The sequence below is a fragment of the Rana temporaria genome, chromosome 1 (genome assembly GCF_905171775.1).
Source record: "Rana temporaria chromosome 1, aRanTem1.1, whole genome shotgun sequence".
Classification (NCBI taxonomy): domain Eukaryota; kingdom Metazoa; phylum Chordata; class Amphibia; order Anura; family Ranidae; genus Rana; species Rana temporaria.
In genome coordinates, this window is record NC_053489.1 from 560,894,446 (window position 1) to 560,900,445 (window position 6,000).

The 6,000-nt window shown below is 44.6% G+C and overlaps 1 non-coding gene across 1 annotated transcript; it reads right to left on the reverse strand.

Annotated features, from left to right (window-relative positions):
* Positions 1–113: 113 nt before the first annotated feature.
* On the reverse strand, positions 114–198 carry TRNAR-UCU. Its single transcript is given in 2 exon segments — positions 114–149; positions 162–198. It is a non-coding gene; the product is annotated as a tRNA-Arg (tRNA).
* Positions 199–6,000: the final 5,802 nt, after the last annotated feature.

Below are 6,000 nucleotides of genomic sequence, written 5' to 3' on the forward strand. Positions count from 1 at the left end.
CGCTATCATTAACTTTTTACGGCAAATCCTCTTCACTACAGCTCCCTTATGAATGGAATCCATTACTTTATAGCATTAGAGCAGCATCACTATGAACAAGGACTATATAAAACCAACTCTGGTGGGACTCGAACCCACAACCTTTGAATTACTACACCTGCTAGAAGTCCAATGCGCTATCCATTGCGCCACAGAGCCCTCTCTGAGGATGTTGTCAGAGGACCTTGCCTGAGGAACTATCCAAGTCGTAGCAAATAAACACATCCGAATATTGGTCGCTACTAAATAATAGGGATGAGCTCAAGATCTGGTCCAGATACAGTTTAAGATTGAAATCTACCTGCTTGGGCATATGCCTTAGTGCTAGATCTTTTGATATTTAGGTTGGAACCCAAAGCTCATGTTAAGTAGCAGTATTTGTACCGTTGATGAGTTGCTGGAGAAAGGAAAAGCTCAGCTATTAGGTATTGGCAGGAAAGACTTCCCTGAAGGGATGAGTTTCCAGGGATCACCTGAGGCATACATAGTGGGAAATAGCCATATAGATTGGAGTAGGGAATTTGAGAGGATGGGAGAGCCCCTGGGGAAATCCCAGAGGCCAGCATGGGAGGAAGTGTTGATTGAGCTAGCAAACAGGAGTTCTTGGAAGGAGAGAAAAGAGAAGGGAGTTGCAATAGTCAAGGCGAGAGATATCAAGGGAGTGAAGTGGACGTTTGGTGGTGTCATTGGTTAAGATGGGGCATTCTTTGGAATTCTTATTGAGGTGAAGGTAGCAAGATTTGGACAGTAAATGGTTGTGGGGCTGACAAAAGAGGACACAGTAAAGAATTAGTGCCTGCACCTGGCATGAGGGAAGGGAACAATAGAATGCAGGTTAGCTTACCAATCCCTCTCTTTGCTCTGAATTCCACGGGGTACCTCCAATTTTGCTGATATCAACGCTCAAGAGAAGCCTGGACCACTATGCGCTATCATTAACTTTTTACGGCAAATCCTCTTCACTATAGCTCCCTTATGAATGGAATCCATTACTTTATAGCATTAGAGCAGCATCACTATGAACAAGGACTATATAAAACCGACTCTGGTGGGACTCGAACCCACAACCTTTGAATTACTACACCAGCTAGAAATAAAATGCGCTATCCATTGCACCACAGAGCCCTCTGTGAGGATGTTGTCAGAGGACCTTGCCTGAGGAACTATCCAAGTCGTAGCAAATAAACACATCCAACTATTGGTCGCTACTAAATAATAGGGATGAGCTCAAGATCTGGTCCAGATACAGTTTAAGATTGAAATCTACCTGCTTGGGCATATGCCTTAGTGCTAGATCTTTTGATATTTAGGTTGGAACCCGAAGCTCATGTTAAGTAGCAGTATTTGTACCGTTGATGAGTTGCTGGAGAAAGGAAAAGCTCAGCTATTAGGTAATGGCAGGAAAGTCTTCCCTGAAGGGATGAGTTTCCAGGGATCACCTGAGGCATACATAGTGGGAAATAGCCATATAGATTGGAGTAGGGAATTTGAGAGGATGGGAGAGCCCCTGGGGAAATCCCAGAGGCCAGCATGGGAGGAAGTGTTGATTGAGCTAGCAAACAGGAGTTCTTGGAAGGAGAGAAAAGAGAAGGGAGTTGCAATAGTCAAGGCGAGAGATATCAAGGGAGTGAAGTGGACGTTTGGTGGTGTCATTGGTTAAGATGGGGCATTCTTTGGAATTCTTATTGAGGTGAAGGTAGCAAGATTTGGACAGTAAATGGTTGTGGGGCTGACAAAAGAGGACACAGTAAAGAATTAGTGCCTGCACCTGGCATGAGGGAAGGGAACAATAGAATGCTGGTTAGCCTACCTATCTCTCTCATTGTTCGGAATTCAACGGGGTACCTCCAATTTTGCTGATATCAACGCTCAAGAGAAGCCTGAACCACTATGCGCTATCATTAACTTTTTACGGCAAATCCTCTTCACTACAGCTCCCTTAACAATGGAATCCATTACTTTATAGCTTTAGAGCAGCATCACTATGAACAAGGACTATATAAAACCGACTCTGGTGGGACTCGAACCCACAACCTTTGAATTACTACACCAGCTAAAAGTCCAATGCGCTATCCATTGCGCCACAGAGCCCGCTCTGAGGATGTTGTCAGAGGACCTTGCCTGAGGAACTATCCAAGTCGTAGCAAATAAACACATCCGAATACTGGTCGCTACTAAATAATAGGGATGAGCTCAAGATCTGGTCCAGATACAGTTTAAGATTGAAATCTACCTGCTTGGGGATGTGCCTTAGTGCTAGATCTTTTGATCTTTAGGTGGGAACCGAAGCTCATGTTAAGTAGCAGTATTTGTACCGTTGATGAGTTGCTGGAGAAAGGAAAAGCTCAGCTATTAGGTAATGGCAGGAAAGACTTCCCTGAAGAGATGAGTTTCCAGGGATCACCTGAGGCATACATAGTGGGAAATAGCCATATAGATTGGAGTAGGGAATTTGAGAGGATGGGAGAGTCCCTGGGGAAATCCCAGAGGCCAGCATGGGAGGAAGTGTTGAGGGAGCTAGCAAACAGGAGTTCTTGGAAGGAGAGAAAAGAGTAGGGAGTTGCAATAGTCAAGGCGAGAGATATCAAGAGAGTGAAGTGGACGTTTGGTGGTGTCATTGGTTAAGATGGGGCATTCTTTGGAATTCTTATTGAGGTGAAGGTAGCAAGATTTGGACAGTAAATGGTTGTGGGGCTGACAAAAGAGGACACAGTAAAGAATTAGTGCCTGCACCTGGCATGAGGGAAGGGAACAATAGAATGCAGGTTAGCTTACCAATTCCTCTCTTTGCTCTGAATTCCAGGGGGTACCTCCAATTTTGCTGATATCAACGCTCAAGAGAAGCCTGAACCACTATGCGCTATCATTAACTTTTTACGGCAAATCCTCTTTACTACAGCTCCCTTATGAATGGAATCCATTACTTTATAGCATTAGAGCAGCATCACTATGAACAAGGACTATATAAAACCGACTCTGGTGGGACTCGAACCCACAACCTTTGAATTACTACACCAGCTAGATGTCCAATGCGCTATCCATTGCGCCACAGAGCCCTCTCTGAGGGTTTTGTCAGAGGACCTTGCCTGAGGAACTATCCAAGTCATAGCAAATAAACACATCCGAATACTGGTCGCTACTAAATAATAGGGATGAGCTCAAGATCTGGTCCAGATACATTTTAAGATTGAAATCTACCTGCTTGGGCATGTGCCTTAGTGCTAGATCTTTTGATCTTTAGGTGGGAACCGAAGCTCATGTTAAGTAGCAGTATTTGTACCGTTGATGAGTTGCTGGAGAAAGGAAAAGCTCCGCTATTAGGTAATGGCAGGAAAGACTTCCCTGAAGAGATGAGTTTCCAGAGATCACCTGAGGCATACATAGTGGGAAATAGCCATATAGATTGGAGTAGGGAATTTGAGAGGATGGGAGAGCCCCTGGGGAAATCCCAGAGGCCAGCATGGGAGGAAGTGTTGAGGGAGCTAGCAAACAGGAGTTCTTGGAAGGAGAGAAAAGAGTAGGGAGTTGTAATAGTCAAGGCGAGAGATATCAAGGGAGTGAAGTGGACGTTTGGTGGTGTCATTGGTTAAGATGGGGCATTCTTTGGAATTCTTATTGAGGTGAATATCCCATTTAAAAAAAAAAAAAAAAAAAAATTCCCTCGTTTTTTATTTTTAACTAGTAATGTCAGCGATTTGCGATTTTTTTGTCAGGCCTGCGATATTGCGGCGGACGTATCGAACACTTTTGACACAATTTTGAGACCATTCACATTTATACAGCGATCAGTGCTATAAAAATGCACTAATTACTGTATAAATGTGACTGGCAGTGAAGGGGTTAACACTAGGGGGTGAGGAAGGGGTTAAATGTATTCCCTCATTGTGTTCTTACTGTGGGGGGGGAGGGGACTGACTTGGGGAGGTGACCGATGCTGTGTCCCTATGTAAAGGGATACAGATCGGTCTCCTTTCTCCCTGACAGCACGTGGAGCTCTGTGTTTACACACAGAGCTCCACGTCCTGCTGTGCCACCGACGATCGCGGGTGTCTGGCGGACATCGCGCCCGCCAGGCACTCGCATCGGCTCCCGAGCGATGCGCCGGGCACGTTGTTTACCCGCTGCGCGCCCCCAGCGGCAGGCACGGGGAACAACAACAACAGGACATCCACCCGGCACTTGAGAGCCGCGCTGTGGTTGTCTTTTGTCCATAGCGCGGATCCCAAGTGGTTAAACATTGCTTAATAAGTGTAAACGTTCCTTTGGTTTATTCAGATAAGTAAATTAATGCTATTGGATGTATTATTGACAAAAGTCACTAGGTGGCGCCCATAGTTAAATATTCATTAACATAATTTCCAATATAGAGATTCTGGTAAATTTTCAAAAAATACAGTGTATTCAGCTAAAGTCCTCATAAGAGACCCAAGGATAGTCCAGCAATGAAAAATCTAGATACTAGATACAAGGGAGAAATTTTGTTGTTACCTTAAGGAAATCTCTGGAGAGGAGCAGTCATGTTGACCAGCCTGCAGCTGGATGCTAAATGACTGACTCCTCTCCCTTACATATATATCGCCCTCACGCCAATCAGCGACGCACACCGCAACAAGTTGCAGCTGTGCTCGCACGGCAGGTGAGGGCGATGCCGGTTGACAGGGAATCTGGCTCCCTGGGCTTTGAGTGGCGATGGGGATGACGCGCCACACCAGAGCCCACTGACGTAGGAGCTCCTCGTGCGCACTGAGCATGCGCATGGTGGAGGAGCAAGATGGCGGCCCAGCAAGATGTAAATGCTGAGCGGATATCTAATGCTGCCGGGTAGATGAGATCACCAGGCAGCAAATATTTGTTTTGTAGAATTGTAGTTTTGTCTTGCCTATATAGAAGCAGCCGCAATCTATATAGGCAAGACAAAACTACAATTCTGGCAACGGGCCTATAAACACATTAGAAGCATGAAGCAAAATGACCCAGAGCTCCCTCTGGGACGACATACCCAACTAGTACATGCAGGGAAATTTCCCAAGATCAAATTTCTTATTCTTGACCGTGTCCACCCCAGTTCCAGAGGTGGAGACTGGAACAAAACTCTCCTCCAGCTGGAACTGCGGTGGATATATACATTACGAGCCACAATGCCCCCCCCTGATTGAACGAGGCAATATGCTTCAAACCCTTTCTAGAGGGTTTCTCCTCTGGGGGAATGGAAAAATAGCTTTCAAAACACCATTATTTTTATTCAAATCGAGGTCTCTCTTTGTCTTTTTCTCTTTTCCATTTTATGCTACTTTTTCGCTTAAATTGCTTGTTCATATATAACCAAGAAATGTATTCTGATGAATATTGTTAATGTGAACACATTATGAACTGGTAGGCCATGTAAAATAGTGAATTTTGTTATAATATTGGAGTGATATAGCATTACTGAATTTGGCCCAATATTGAATGGCGTACAACATTAAGGACTACTATGCACTTCACTAGTTATTGTGTAGATACAGATTCTGATCATCAATAATCAACGCGACAAGTACATTTTTCTGTATTGTATAATCAAAGTTTTTCGTTTTCCCCCTCCCTCTTCTTTATGCCCCTTTTCCCCTTATCTAATTCCAAACCCTGTGTATTGTGTTATAATGGAACATGATTCTCTCCTGGTCCAGTCAATTGGCAGTGTTTTGATATATATTCTTTGTACTTATTTTCATTGCCACTAGAGGAGGTTCTGTGGATTGAGCATGTATTGTTACCAAATATCTTTAACATTATTATAATACTGTAACCACTTTATATCTCCCCCTTAAGTGCCGCCCAACGTAATATTTGCTGCCTGGTGATCTCATCTACTCGGCAGCATTAGATATCGGCCCAGCATTTACATGTTGCTGGGCCGCCATCTTGCTCCTCCCCATGCGCATGCTCAGTGCGCACGAGGAGCTCCTACGTCGGTGGGCTCTG